We start from the raw sequence: 17,162 nt of genomic DNA on the forward strand, positions 1-17,162 counted from the left end.
GCCGGTGCCTGTGTTAGGCACTGTTTTAGTCTTTCAAATGCCATCTCAGATTCGTCTGTGTGCGAAATCCGATCAGGTTTACTTGATGAGACCATCTCCTGCAGAGGTAGGGCTAGTATGGAAAAACCTGGGATCCAGTTACGGCAATACCCACACATTCCTAAAAACGTTCTAATCTGTTGCTGGGTTTGTGGCAGGGTCATGTCACGAATTGCTTGAATTCTATCAGCGGTAAGGTGTCTCAGTCCTTGTGTCAGACAGTGTCCCAAATACTTCACCCGGGCTTGGCATAATTGTAACTTGTCCTTGGAAACCTTGTGTCCTGTGTCTGAAAGATGAAACAGGAGCTGTTTCGTATCTCTCAGGGACGCTTCCAGTGAATCTGAACACAGTAGTAAATCATCCACGTACTGGATCAATACTGATCCACTCACTGGTTGGAAAGACTGTAAACAATCATGCAGGGCCTGTGAGAAAATACTTGGACTGTCTATGAACCCTTGTGGTAAGCGAGTCCAGGTATACTGGACTCCTCTGTATGTGAATGCGAATAAGTATTGACTGTCAGGGTGCAGAGGTACCGAGAAGAAAGCGGAGCAGAGGTCAATCACAGTGAAAAATTTGGCAGTGGGAGGGATTTGCATTAGGATGACAGCTGGATTTGGCACTACGGGGAATTGACTCTCAACTATTTTGTTGATCCCTCTTAGATCCTGCACTAATCTGTAACCCCTCCCCCCACTCTTTTTAACAGGGAAGATGGGACTATTTGCAGTGCTGGACGTCCTTACCAGAATGCCATGTTGTAGCAAGCGCTCTATTACAGGGTAAACTCCTAACTCCACCTCTGGCTTCAGAGGATATTGTGGGATTTTTGGAGCTATCCTACCATCTTTTACTTGCACAACTACTGGGGCTACATTTGCCATCAATCCAGTGTCTTGTCCATCCTTGGTCCAAAGTGACTCCGGTATCTGGGAAATCATTTCTTCTACCTTGGACGGACACCTATTTACAACAACAGTGTGTGACATTAATCTTGTTGGGGAGTCTAGCATATCTTGCGCTTCCTGAGCGTGGTTTTCGGGTATGTCCAAGAACACACCTTCAGGAGTACAGTATATGACGCATCCCATTTTGCACAGTAAATCTCTCCCTAAGAGATTAGTCGGAGCCAATGCAGCCAGCAGAAAAGAATGCTTGGTATGCAAAGGCCCTATCGTAATCTCTGCTGGCTTGCTTAAAGGATATTGTCATACTACTCCTGTTACTCCCATGGCTGGAATTGTTTTACCAGTGGTTCTCATGCCCACGGTCGAATTTATCACTGACTTGGCAGCCCCCGTATCTACAAGGAAATTTAGAGATCTACCAGCTACATCGATTGTGACCTCGGGTTCACTTCCAGGGCTCGCAATCAATTTCACTGGCTGCAGATTACAGGTGTGGCCACACCCCTATGGTGTATGGTGACCTCCCTGTATTGCAGTTGCAGCTATAACCTGTGAAGGGGGTGAATGGGTGTTATTAGAAACTTGCCAGTCTCTTTTTGGGGGATACCTTCTTGTTTCCCCTGCGTGTGGCTCATAACTCCGTCTCTGCGGTCCTTGATCCCATTTTCGTGTGTCATGTCGTTGTCTAGGAGGTTGATATGATTTTTGTGCATTTTTCGATCTACAGTCTCGTGCAAAATGTCCCTCTTTATGACAGTAATAACAAGTTACCACATTTGACTTACCCACAGGGGTCGGAGATGTATACAGAGGTGGCCTTGTGGTCAGGGCCTGTATACTTACGGCCATTAACTTATCACTTTGTGACTCCCTGTGTCTGGTGATATTCCGATCATGATCAACAGCGGCCTCTCTCAAAGTAGCCACCGACAGACCTCGCCAACATGGTTGGGTGGTCTGTACCCTTGTCCTTAATACTTCCTTTAAACCTTCCATTAACACAGATACTGCTACTGCTCTATGATTTACATTTGTCTTAATGTCTTCTATGCCTGTATACTTAGCCATTTCCTGTAGTGCCCGATGAAAATAATCAGCAGCTGTTTCTCCCTCTTTTTGTTTGATGGAAAAAAATTTGTTCCATTTGGCAACAGCTGGAAAATACTCTTTTAACTGTAAATTTATTCTCTTTACATTATCTTGGTTGTACACATCCGTAAGGGGTACATCTTCATCTAATTTACAGTCAGCTAAAAATCTTGCTGAGTCGACATTGGAGGGTAAACATGCCCTCAGCAATATCTGCCAGTCTTTGTTATTGGGCTCCACAGTATTTCCTAGATCTCTAATGTATTTCTGGCTAGCAGCTAGATCTTTCCTAGGATCAGGGAATTCAGACACTATTGTTCTTAATTCCATTCGGGAAAAGGGGCAGTGCATGGCGATGTTTCTGACAGGAGTGACTCCTGAAGTGTCAGTTTTCCCATTTGGCACTGCTATTACCCTAACGGGATTAAGTCCAATAACATCATTCTGAGTAGATTCTACAATATGTGGTGAAATGGTTTCAGCATAGTGTATGGTGCCGTACTTACCAGTTGATACGACCTCACCTGTCCCTCCGCTAGGGGGCTTTGATACTAATCTTACGGGTTGGGCCGTGCCCACTGTTGTTTCTGCTATGGTGGCTGCTAGAGAGAGTGCCGATATTGTTGTTGGCTCATCCTCTTGATCACACTCCTGGGGAAAGTTTAAAACAGGGTACAGCTTGCACGGATTAGTATTTGCATCAATAATCTTAGTCACATTATTCTTAACATTTATACAGTTACTAAGTGCATGTTTATCATTCACCAGTGTGCCATTCTCTGTAACCACCTGCTCTCCCGTTATGTATGGTGGCGGTGGTGCCGTGGCTATCAGTTTCTTGATAGGGTTAGATCCAGCCGCCTGAGCCAATCCTCTCTGTATTTCACCCTCCTGCTGCCATAACTGTAAATAGTCATAATGTTTGATCCGTCTCTTTGCAGATTTAATGAGACATATCCTTCTCCTTAGATTTTGTAACACATCTGGGCTAAAACTGCCTACCCGTGGGAACTTTTCCCCATCATGCACAGTCATTCTTTCCCATTCATCGCACAATACCTCTGTGTGTGAACCGTATTTCTCACACATTTCATACCTTGCCGACCCGATTGGTCGGTTTACTAAGTCAACCCGAACCGAGGTTGATCGCCCACTACCTGAACAACTGGCCCCCATCTTTGCAGGTGCTGCTTTCACTACCTCTGACCTTAATCAGGGTCTTCAGCGAACCCTTACAAAAACCAAGATGTCCTGGGTAGGCCGGCGGCGGAAGTTTACCGAGTACTCCACTCACTCGCCCACGTCGACCAATACGCCCACACACTGCCTTAGCGCTGACGTACTCAACCTAGGGCCCCTGCGACCTGAACCTCTATTTACTGGAACATGTGGGTGTGATCCGAAGAGCACTTAACCCTTTCCAGTAACTATTGGTTGTTGGATAGTTCCCGAGTGACCAGCGAACCTCCCTTAAAATAAAAAAAATTACACAAATCACGTTAGAATGTACAAATAGCGTTTGTGACCCCTCTAGCGTACGCAAATGGTACTGGGTCAAGTTACTAACTAATGCACACAATTACGTGCGGTACAATCGTTCTGCACATAAGCAACTAATCTTATGTGCGGAGCGACCAGTGGAATCGAAAATTGTGGCTGTGAATTCCTTCAGCCAGAGCTTAATGGCCTATATGGGTATCGCACCAACCCTTTCTGGTGTTGTGCTCCTTTTATCTATAGCGGAATTCTTAGTCTGCTGTACCTAGACCTCCTAGTCTGTGACCTCCTGGTCTGTGCTACAGCAGACCTCCTGGTCTGCTAAACTCTAATGCTCTTTTTTTTTTAAATGTTTAACAAGGGATGCCTCCCAAGCCACCATGCAGTCACTTACACGTATGTACCTCACGAGAACTCGATGATTTCCTGTGGTTCAACCCCAAAAATTTTAGAAACTTATATATATGTATACACACTCTTTCACCTCATATGCACTTTACTTTCGTTTCTGCGCAGAAATCCCTTTCATTCAGTAACACAGTCTAGTCCAGATGAGTTGCAAATTAGAGAAGGATCTATTAGCTTAAAATTTTGGACACTGAGATCGATTTGCGCTATTATCGCGTTGCCTCCTTTTTTCCTATTTAAAATAATACTATCGTGTGATTTGTATTATGTGGGCGTACCCAGACGCTCCGTTGCGTAATATACGCTCCGTGCGTCGGCCCTTGCGTCGCGTACGCTAGTCCCGCCCTTTGTTAGAGACACATGTACTCAAGCCAGGTATATCCACAGAAATACAATTAACACGTTTATATCAATGTAGATGATCTTTAACTGTAATCATCTACTGAACACCACACCGAACTTCCTTGTATCTTAGGCAAGCCGTGCGCGTATTTTACAAATTACTCCTTAACGTATTAATATTACTTTTAACTACCAATAGCAACAAATCTTTCTCAGCACGTTATCAATTGTGAAATGGCAAACAGGAAAGTGATGTGAAAATACACAAATGAAAAGAGATACAGTTGTGTGCGTGCGTGCGTGTGTACGCAAAACAGAAATAAACAGTTTTAAAAAGGCAATAGTGTATTGTTCTTACCTCCGGTTCCGGATTCCACCAGCACTCCTACAACGTAGCGAAACAGACGCTTATCTAGCCAGCACTACTGCCTTCCCGCCCTTGCTGGCAGATCACGTCTGCTTTCGTCAGTGTGGATATGTGGAGGACGGACGAGCCGCCAATTGATAATGCTGATTTAGATTACCTTATAACCTTCACTATATGGGTAAGAGACTCAGTACGCAAATGGCGTATGGGGTACCGTAAGGGTAAGCACTTAGCGTAGCATACGCTCGGCAGTGATCGAGACGCACATGCGGCACGCTCGCTCACAGCTTACGCTTGGTGTCGAGCACGCTATAGGCGAGCGACTACCGTAATGCTATGCTACCAGCGTAGCGGACGCTCGAGACCACGAGGAGATCACGAGCGGCGCAGACGCTCACAAGATGATAATCAGTAAACCTTGAATGTAACACACAGAAAGGATACTCTTATGCTGTAAACCTTGTTCTGAAACACTGTAGCGATATAACGCTGCTTAACCTGGTTAACACTAAAGCTGTTTGAGCGATCGAGACGCTCCTATTACCCACTGCAATGTAATGAACACACCATACCGTGCTAAGGTTCCAACACCTTTACTAACAAGCTTTTAAGTTATATCGAAAAAGGTAAACAGTTCACAAGTCATACACTACAAACTAACATATAATTCTAACAGATTATCTAGACAGAAATATACAATAACGTTACAATCTTATACTAAACAGAGAGAGAGAATGTGGCCAATACAAACAAAGAGCGAGATGATTACAAAGAATTACTTACACACACTGGGAACGATCGCTGCGCAGCTTCTTCTGGTACCAGCACCAAGTTAGTCAATATGAAAACCGTTTGTGGAGAGTCAGAGAATGAGCTGCCCAGGCTGGCTGATCTTATATACACTGCATACAGTACACTACAAAGGGACCTATAATCTCATTGTTCATTGGACACAGGAATGTCTCCTCGCATCATAACAAAAGGTCATAGGTGGATTTGAACAGGTGGGCTGTGGCTATTACAAACTGCTCAGGTGGGAGGGAATCGCCGGATTCCCGCCGCATGGATAATGAACTGCAAATATATGAAATGTCCATAATCTACTAATGGCCATAACTATACGCAGGAGCGATTAATCTTTACCTAACCAACACCGGATTGTTGCTATTAAAATACTCTTCGGTTAGGTACCAGACACAACTGTTCCACCTTAATCAGACCCTTTGTACCACGTAAAGAGGGATTCCCGAGTCCGTGAACAAGTCACATTAAACAAACTTACAGTTATCACTAAGGGGAACATTACCTATAAAACATACTATTTGGTTTTATTATTTAACGATTGAGTCGCCCGCTAGACGCACACAAACTCTACCGTAAATGCACATACCACGCGCCAATGCGCACGGCCGTAGAAGCTCCATTACGCAGCTGCGAGTATCCGCACGCACGGGAGAGAATGTGCACGTGCAGCAGGCACGCGCATGAGGTGAATATATGGCAACGTGTAGCATGATATTTTTCTGACTTTGACAATGTGGTAAGAGAGAATGGGATAATAAAATATAGTCTATCCTAGATAGTGTATGATGGGCCGCAGAGAGGCAGGTGTATTCCTTCTCTGTGGGATGTAAGGCTCTCCAAATATCCACCACCTGCAGTCTTTCAGCCAGTAGAGGGACCCCAAATTTGGGCAAGGAAAGAGGTCTTGCCGGTAAATGAGATCTATCTAAACAGGAGGAGGAGATAAGGTTTAAATCTCCGCAGAGGATCAAGGGGTCTGTGAGGAGCGGAATCAGTTTGGCAAGTAAGGACTGAAAAAATTTCTTAGTGTAAACATTAGGTGCATATACATTACACATTGAATAAGTTCTACCATTAATCTTAGCAGATATTATCACATCAGGGTCAACAACAGTGGATAGGACTTCTGTGGGGATAGGACGTTTGATCAATATAACAACCCCTCTGGCCTTAGAATTGAAAGAGCTAAAACCCAATACCCGCCAGTTTAAAGCATTTAATTTTGCCATCTCCTCTGTAGTCAGGTGTGTTTCCTTGAGGAATGCCAGGTCTACCCGTTGTTTACTAAGATAGAGGGGCACTTTCCGTCTCTTTGTTGGGGAATTAAAACCCCCAACATTCCAAGATCCCACCGTCAGATCAGGCATATTTCAGAGGAAAAGGCAAAATGGATGCATTCTTTACCATCATCACAAGAGGCATTAACATAATCACATCCTGTTGGAGGGGGGGTGGGAGAGAGGGAGGAGGGAAGAGACAAAACAAGAGGAGAAAAAGAGAAAGAGGAAGCAATAGTGAATAACAGGCCGTACAATCGGAGTAGTAATACATTAAGAATAGCCAATACACCAGTGGCCAGTGACCTCCGGCCAGCGAGCATGGGCGAGCACCAATAATAGCGGTCCCGCACACGGGTGTTGAGTGGCGGACGCCAACAGGAAAGGAGGAGCCCCTCCCCACCGTCACAATGTAGTTAACAATACCCACCTGGAAACCCTCAAAAATAAACAGGATAACAGTATACTCTGAGGAACAACATACCATAGGCGAGATGCAGTGAGCAGAATATAGTAGAAAACCTATGTAAAAAGTTGTGAATAAGCAAACATAACCATGGAAGTCCATGAAAGTGGGGTAGCCCCCAGCATGCGTGGAGAACATGGTGAACAATTGTAGAATACATTTATATATGAGAACATATCAAAGATATAACAAAACAGAAGCAAATACGGAGCAGCAGCAGCCACTGTGGTGTAAGGGAGCATTCTCTGCAATAACAAAAAGAACCAAGGCAGTCCACGTGGAAGAAATGATGAGACTGCAGGGGGAGAACCTGTGAAATATGATCAAGTTGCCGCTGAGGGGAGGTCAGTAATATCTGCGTTGTCTTCTCTGGAGATATTACAGAGATAGGCCACAGCATCAGCAGGCGACAGAAAGTCTTTGTGGGAGGTACCCTCATAAATGCGCAAGCGTGCGGGGTAGAGTAGGCCAAACTTGCGGCCCTCTGATTCAAGTTGAGTGCAAATAGGGGAAAAAGCTTTACGGGCCGGGTCAATTCCACCGAATAATCCTGGAATATGAAGAGCTTATTACCCTCCCATTGGATATCTTTCACTTTGCGGGATGCAGACCAGAATGCCAGTTTATGAAGGTACAGTAGTTCAGACAACGAAACAGAGTCACACGTGGACGCGGTCTGTTGGGGGTGGGGACAGGACCCACACGGTGGACCCTCTCAATTACTAGGTCGCTACAGTCCCGTTCTATGCCCAAAATTGCAGGAAGGGTGACACGTACAAAATGAGCCAGCGCTGTGCCTTTAAGTGATTCCGGCAATCCCACCAATCTGATATTATTTCTTCTTGAACGATTTTCAATATCATCTAGCTTATTCCAGATTTGATAGTTCTCTGTAGTAAGAGATTTCACTGAGTGATGCAGCCCCTCTATGTCATGTGTAGCTGCTTGCAGCTGGGATTCAGTGTGTGAGACTTTCTGCTGTAGGTGCTGCAGCTGTGTAGTTATATCAGTAACAGGCTGTGATAGCAGGGGGGCCATGGTGGCTTTTATTGCTGCCACTACATCCCCATACGTTACTGGGGCATCAGGATCGCAGCATACCTGTGATCCTGTGATATCAGCCCCCTCCGACGTGGCCTTCTTGGAGGAAGGAGAGGTTACTTCAGGGCCGGCGCCAGGCGCCATGTTTCTGTCCGCGCGGTGTTTCTCCAGCCTCGTGTTAGTGCCGGCGGGAGCCTGGTGAGCCGCGGTTATGGGGGTCACATAGCGGTCCATGCTGACCGCGGGTCTTGCTGAGGGTGGTCCGGGGGACGTGGAGGCTGTAACAGCCTTTAAAGGTTTATTGCGGCGGGCGGCGGGACGGAGCTCCAGCAGCGTGCGTCTCACTCCATGGGTCCCGGAACCAGAAGTCAGCCCCTGTTATGTTTATAAATATTTTACACCACCACATTAATTGTGTGAGAAAAACAGGGTAAATGTTGGAATTCATCCGCTGTAATGCTCTCACAATATTGGTGGCATTCTCAGAAATCACAAATCCCGAAGAGAGTCAAAGCAGGATAAGCAATTTGCTATGATTTCCCTGAGTTTTTCTAAGAGGTTCTCAGCAGTATGCTGCTTAGTGAACCCTGTGATACACAGAGTAGCCTGCCTATGAATGAGCTGGCATATGTTATATGCTGTTGCTGTTGGTGCTGCAGAAGGCAATACTCATACCCACTGGGCTGTCACAGTCATGTAATCTTTAATTTGCCCTGTTCTTCTTGTCCACATATCTCTGGTTAAGTGGACAGTGGGTACAATTGCATTTCGGAGGACACTAAGTTTTTTTTAATATCCTTGTACATACCAGGAATAGCTTTTCTAGTGAAGTAAAATCTAAATGCATTTGGTAGCGGGGACACAGGACCTCAATTAACTGTCTAAAACCCACTGCATTAATGGTGGATACTGGATAAACATCTAATACCAGCATAGCTGTTATGGTGTCAATAATCTGCTTTGCAACTGGGTGACTGCTGTCATACTTGCTCCCCAATGCAAAGGATTGTTTAACAGTCAATAGTTTTGTTAAAGTACTACAAATAGTCTTCACTTAAGCCCTCTATGCCCTTGGGCATTGGCCTTATTAGACAATGTTGATGGACTTGTATCATTATGACTGATGGCAGCAGATGCTCGTACTCCATATCTATCAACAAACATGAACAAAGCGTGCACCACAATTTGTACTAAAAATTTAGTTTCACAAAATGTGTATGAGTCAGAAATAATAATATAACACTGAGGTTCATTTCCACCTACAGTATCACAAAATACGTAAATGAATCACAAATAATACAACACTGCAGTTTACTTTCATCTACAGTGTCACACAATACATGTATGAGTCAGAAATAATATAATACAATACTGCAGATCACTTCCACATACATTGTTACACAATACGTGTATGAGAAGAATATCACACTGCAGTCTGACAGGCAGTGTCATAGCTCTTATTAAAATAAAATAAAATTGGACAGTACACTGGGGTACAGCTTTTATTATTTAAATTTTTCACTGTGGCAGAGCCCCTGGATGGATGGACACAGCAGCCCCTGGATGAATGGACACAGCGCCCCTTTATATACAACAAAGCTTCCCTTGGGACAGATTCCCTACAGCTGCAGTATAGTATAGTACACTGGGGTACAGCACACAAAAATAAATAAATAAATAAATAAATAATATTTTAAATATATTTTTTGCTTTTATTTTTTTTACACTGGGGCAGAGCACCTCTGGACGGACACAACAGCCCCTTTTCATACACAGCAGCCCCTTGATGGATGGACACAGCAGCCCCTTTTTTGGACACAGCCACTCCTTGATGGACAACACAGCCCCCCTTTATGTACAACAAAGCATACCACCTACAGTTGGCGTACCACCTACAGTGTCACAATACATGTATGATAATACCCTGCTTTCTGACCAGCAGTGTCACAGAAAAAAATAGTTTAGTATACTGGGTTATAGCATATATATATATATATATATATATATATATATATATATTTATTGTATTTTTAGATTTTATTTTGTTTAAACTGGAGCAGAGCAACCCTAGATTGACAGAGCACCCATGGAATACACAACAGAACCTTTATGGATGAACACAGCACTGACCCCTTGGGGACAGAGCAACTCTGGAGGACACTACAGCCCCTTTATGAAGGGACACAACACGGACAGAGCACCCCTGGAGGACACAGCAGCACCCCTGGATGGACAGAGCATGGACACATCCGCTCACTACAAGCTCCACAGCTGGAGTGAAGATAGAGCGATCACCAGGAACATTTATAGAATCCAAATCCCGCGAGAATCAGACAGCGAGAGGATTATGCTATGTCTTGTTTTGGGATCTGAGTCAGGCAGGAAAACCCGATACTCAGATCATGACTCGGGACGTTATGTTCGGGTGGATCCGGTTTTCAGAGATCCAGGCCCACTCATCTCTAATTATGAGTATACCATACTACAACACCGGTTCTGGCACCTGATGGTCTTGCACCTCTTTTAATCCGGACACATCAGTTTCCAGGGGAAGTTAGGCTATGGGTGGTAATTAAGATGTGGGAGGGCTTAGTTAGGCTGTGGGAGGGTTAAGTTAGGCTGCGGGAGGGATTAGTTAGGCTGCAGGGGGGCTTAGGTAGGCTGTGGATGTGCTTAGTTAGGCTGCGGGAGATCTTAGGCTGCAGGAGGGCCTAGTTAGTCTGCAGGAGCACTTAGCTTAGTTAGGGTGAGGAGGGTTTAGTTAGGCTGTGGGAGAGCTTAGTTCAACTGTATGGGGGAGTTGGGCTGCAGGAGCATCAGGTGCTGCGGGTGGGGGGGGGGGGTGCTGAGTTAGGCTGCGGGACGGCTGCAGGGTAGAATTAGGTTACGGGGGCAAGCTGTGGATGCTGCCAATACCACCAGCACCAATACCAGCCATAATGCAGCAAAACAAATAATCCGGCACAGTGCCAGAACAAAGTGTGCCAGATTATCGTGTTGTACCATTACCTACTGTAAGATCATCAATAAAAAAAAATTGATGAGTGAAATGTTAAACAGGTATCTGTATATGCGTAAGAGATGCTTGCTCAGAAAATATATAATGGTATCTGTCGTTAGACGAATATGGGTAAAAGTGAATTTTGTAGTCCGAACAATAACACATAGGTATCTGCTTACCTCCCAACATAACCCTCTCTAGGAGGTACAGAATGCTCTGCTCCTGGACTTCCCTCTTCATTTTTGCCATCACCTGTGCTCAAACACCTTTTTTATCTTAACCTGTTCAACACAGATGCCGGCAATCATACATTAAGAGAGAAGTCCAGAAGCAGAGCATTTTGTCTCTCCTAAACACAGCTAAAATCACAGAATATGGGGGTAATTTTGCTCCTACAGTATTATTAACCTGGATAACTTTCATTTCCACTCATTTCCAGTCTATTCTAAACACCTCACAATATTGTTTTTAGGCCTAAAAGTTGCACCAAGGTGGCTGTATGACTAAGCAACACAAGTATGCGGCACAAACACCTGGCTTATCTAGGAGTGGCACTGTAGTTGCAGACAAGATGGCACTATTCAAAAACTAATCCCCAAACAGCACATGATGCAAAGAAGAAAAAGAGGTGCAAATAGGTATCTGGATGGCCAAGATAAACGATACAAGTGTACGGCACAAACACCTGGCCCATCTAGGAGTGGCACTGCAGTGGCAGACAGGATGGCAGATTTAAAAAATAGGCCCAAAACAGCACTTGATGCAAAGAAGAAAAAGAGGTGCAAGATGTAATTGTCCTTGGGCCCTCCCACTCACCCTTATTTTGTATAAACAGGACATGCACACTTTAACAAACCAATCATTTCAGCCACAGGGTCTGCCACACGACTGTAGCTGAAATGACTGGTTTGTTTGGGCCCCCACCAAAAATGAAGCAATCTCTCCTTGCACAAACTGGCTCTAAAGAGGCAAGATATCATCCGATTCCTCACCCCTTTCACTGTGTACATCCTCCTCACAAAGTATTAATTCGTCCCCACTGGAATCCACCATCATAGATCCCTGTGTACTTTCTGGAGGCAATCGCTGGTAAAGGTCATCCCGGAGGAATTTCTAATTCATTTTGATGAACATCATCTTCTACACATTTAGTGAAAGTAACCTCCTACGCCGATTGCTGACAAGGTTACCGGCTGCACTAAACACTATTTCGGAGTACACACTGGAGGGGGGGGGGGAGGGGGGGGAGGGGGGCAACTTAGGTAAAATAAAGCCAGTATCTGCAAGTGCCTCCAAATTGCCTGTTTTTCCTGCCAGTATACATATGGACTGTCTGACATGCCTACTTGGATGCTGTCACTCATATAATCCTCCACCATTCTTTCAATGGTGACAGAATCATATGCAATGACAGTAGACATATCAGTAATCATTGGCAGGTCCTTCAGTCTGCCAGTGGGTGGGCTAGGAAATCTTATACTTTTCCTTGCAGTCCCAGTGGCAGGAGAAATTGAAGGACGAGCTGTTGATGGGTCACGTTCCGCTTGATTTGACAATTAACTAGCCAGCAGGTCTTTGCACCTCTGCAAACTTGTGTCTGCTGGAAAGAGAGATACAACGTAGGCTTGAAACCTAGGATTGAGAACGGTAGCCAAAATGTAGTGCTGTGATTTCAACAGACTGACTACCCTTGAATCCTGGCAAAGCGAATGACGTCCCACATACTTTGCGGAATCGCTCTGTCTTAGCTCCTCCTTCAATTTATCCAGCTGCTTCTGCAAATGCCTGATGAGGGGAATAACCTGACTCAATCTGGCTGTGTCTGAACTGACTTCACGTGTGGCAAATTTGAAGGGTTGGAGAACCTTGCACAAGACGGAAATCATTCTCCACTGCGCTTGAGTCAGGTGCATTACCACTCCTTTGCCTATATCGTAGGTGGATGTATAGGCTTGAATGGCCTTTTTCTGCTCCTCCATCCACTGAAGCATATAGAGTGTTGAATTCCACCTCGTTACCACCTCTTGCTTCCGTTGATGGCGGGGCAGGTTCAGGAGTGTTTACTGGTGCTCCAGTCTTCGGCATGCAGTGGCAGAATGCCGAAAGTGGCCTGCAATTTTTCGGGCCACCGACAGCATCTCCTGCACACCCCTGTCATTTTTCAAAAAATTCTGAACCACCAAATTCATTGTATGTGCAAAACATGGGACGTGCTGGAATTTGCCCACATGTAGTGCCTAATTCTGAGTTGATCGCAGCATCAAGTTTGTTAGCAATTGGGCAAAACCATGTGCACTGCTGGGGAGGCAGATATAACATGTGCAGAAAGAGTTAGATTTGGGTGGGTTATTTTGTTTCTGTGCAGGGTAAATACTGGCTGCTTTATTTTTACACTGCAATTTAGATTGCAGATTGAACACACCCCACCCAAATCTAACTCTCTCTGCACATGTTACGCCTGTCTCCCCTGCAGTGCACATGGTTTTGCCCAACTGCTAACAAAGTTCCTGCTGCGATCAACTCGGAATTACCCCCGTAATGCACACACAATATTGGTGGCGTTGTCCGATATCACAAATCCCCAGGAGAGTCCAATTGGGGTAAGCCAGTTTCAATAATGTTCCTCAGTTTCTGTAAGAGGTTGTCAGCTGTGTGCCTCTTAAGGAAAGCAGTGATACATAGCGTAGCCTGCCTAGGAACGAGTTGGCGTTTGCGAGATGCTGCTACTGGTTGCCGCTGCTGTTGTTACTGCGGGAGGCCATACATCTACCCAGTGGGCTGTTACAGTCATATAGTCCTTAGTCTGCCCTGTTCCACTTGTCCACATGTCCATGGTTAAGTGGACACTGGATACAATTGCATTTTGTAGGACACTGGTGACTCTTTTTCTGACGTCTGTGTACATTCTCGGTATCGCCTGCCTAGAGAAGTGGAACCTAGATGGGATTTGATATCGGGGACACAGTACCTCAAACAATTCTCTAAGTCCCACTGGATACCAGACGCACGTCTAACACCAACATAGCTGTCAAGGCCTCAGTTATCCGCTTTGCAAAAGGATGACTGCAGTCATATTTTATCTTCCTCACAAAGGCTGTTGGACAGTCAATTGCTTACTGGAAGTAGTACAAGTGGTCTTCCGACTTTCCCTCTGGGATGACGATTGACTCCCGGCAGCAACAACAGCAGCGTCAGCAAAAGCAGGCGTACCACTCAAGGATCCTTCGGAGGAATCCCGGTTAGGAGAGGACTCCTCAGTCTTGACAGTGACATGGCCTGCAGGACTACTGACATTCCTGACTATGGAAGAAGTTGACGTTGAGGGAGTTGGTGGTGTGGCCTGCAGGAGCTTGGGTAAAGGAGGAAGAAGGAATTTAGGTGTCAGTGTACTGCTTACGCTCTTATCCAAAGTTTCACAACTTGACAACTTCTTATGAATGCGCAGCAGGTGATGTATAAGGGAGGATGTTCCTAAGTGGTTAACATCCTTACCCCTACTTATTATAGATTGACAGAGGCAACAGATGGCTTGACACCTGTTGTTCGGATTTGTACTGTAGAGAAATAATTCCACACCAAAGAGGTGGCTTTTTTTGGTAGTTTGCCCAGGCATCACAATGGGCTTCTTCATCCCACGGACAACAGGTGTCTCTCCCCGTGCCTGACTAAAACAAACCACATCACCATCAGAATCCTCAGCGTCAACTTCCTCCTCACCGCCAGCAACACCCATATCCTCATCCTTGTGTACTTCAACAGTGACATCTTCAATTTGAATATCAGGAACTGGACTGTGGGTGCTCCTTCCAGCACTTGCAGGGGGCATGCAAATGGTTGAAGGAGCCACCTCTTCCCGTCCAGTGTTGGGAAGGTCAGGCATCGCAACCGCCGACACACCTGGACTTTCCTTAGGGATTTGTGATACCATTTCAGAATGCACAGTTCATTTTAGTGCTATTTCCATCTTAACTCTTTTAATTAATCTAGTGGGAGGATGAGGGCTTCCATCGTTATGTGAAGCTGAACCACTAGCCATGAACATAGGCCAGGGTCTCAGCCGTTCCTTGCCACTCCGTGTCGTAAATGACATATTGGCAAACTTACGTCTCTCCTCAGACGATTTAAAATTCTTTTTTTGGTTCTTTTTACTGAACTTTGGCTTTTTGGATTCTACATGCCCTCTACTATCACATTGGGCATCGGCCTTGGAAGACGACGTTGATGGCATTTCATCGTCTATGTCATGGCTAGTGGCAGCAGCTTCAGCACTAGGAGGAAGTGGTTCTTCTTGATCTTTCCCTATTTTATCCTCAAAATTTTTGTTCTCCATTATTTTTTGGGAGTTATATAAGACAATATGCGGCACAGGAATGACTGCTGGACAGGACACTACCACTGGTCTGATGCAGCACCACACAACAATACTGCAAGGGACTTGTGGTTGTTGTTATAATTATTATACGGTAGCAGTGGACATATAGCAGCAGCATATATCGTCACTGGAATAACTGATGGACAGAAAACTACCACTGGTCTGATGCAGCACAACACAACAACACTGTAAGTGACTTGTGGTTGTTGTTGTTATAATTATTATATGGCAGCAGTGGACCTATAGCAGCAGCGTATATCATCACTGGAATGACTGATGGACAGGACACTACCACTGGTCTGATGCAGCACAACACAACAATACTGTAAGGGACTTTGGTTGTTATTATTATACGGCAGCAGTAGACATATAGCAGTTGCGTTTACCACTGTGACTGCCTCGTCACTGGAATGACTGATGGACAGGACACTACCACTGGTCTTATGCAGCACAACACAACAACACTGTAAGGGACTTGTGGTTGTTGTTATAATTATTATATGGCAGCAGTGGACATATATCAGCAGCGTATATCGTCACTGGAATGACTGATGGACAGGACACTACCACTGGTCTGATGCAGCACAACACAACAACACTGTAAAGGACTTGTGGTTGTTGTTATAATTATTATACGGCAGCAGTGGACATATAGCAGCAGCAGCGTATATCGTCACTGGAATGACTGATGGACAGGACACTACCACTGGTCTGATGCAGCACAATACAACAACACTGTAAGGGACTTGTGGTTGCTGTTATTATTATTATATGGCAGCAGTGGACATATAGCAGCAGCGTATATCGTCACTGGAATGACTAATGAACAGGTCACTACCACTGGTCTGATGCAGCACAACACAACACCACTTTATACAGCTACACTGGATATATGGCAACAGAGGACACCAACACTGTGACTGGCTGTACTGATGCAGCACAATACACTGACTACACTAGACTGGACAGCTGCAACACAACACCACTTTATACAGCTACACTGGATATATGGCAGCAGAGGACACCAACACTGTGAAAGTCTGGACTGATGCAGCACAATACACTGAGTACATTGGACTGGACAGCTGCAACACTGCACCACTTTATACAGCTACACTGGATATATAGCAGCAGAGGACACCAACACTGTGACTGGCTGGACTGGTGCAGCACAATACACTCACTACACTGGACTGGACTGAGCAGCACAACACAGCACAATTTCCTGCCCCCACACAGACACTGATCACTGAGGACACGTCCTCTCAATACACTCTCCGAGACTGGAGTGAAAATGGGCGCGATGCGCGGCTCCTTATATGGAATCCAAATCCTGTGACAATCCGACAGCGGGCTGATGACATTTTGCCGCGTTCAGGTTTCCGAGTCAGTCGGGAAAATCTGAGACTCGGATCCGGGCTCGGAAGGCAAAGTCTGGTAGGGATCGGTTCTCTGAGAACCGAACCCGCTCATCTCTAGTGACAATAGACCACTTCATGTGCCGCTTTATTTGCACTGGATTGTAATATTGTACTATTTGGGTTG

Source organism: Pseudophryne corroboree, chromosome 10 (assembly GCF_028390025.1).
Source record: "Pseudophryne corroboree isolate aPseCor3 chromosome 10, aPseCor3.hap2, whole genome shotgun sequence".
NCBI classification, from domain to species: Eukaryota; Metazoa; Chordata; class Amphibia; order Anura; family Myobatrachidae; genus Pseudophryne; species Pseudophryne corroboree.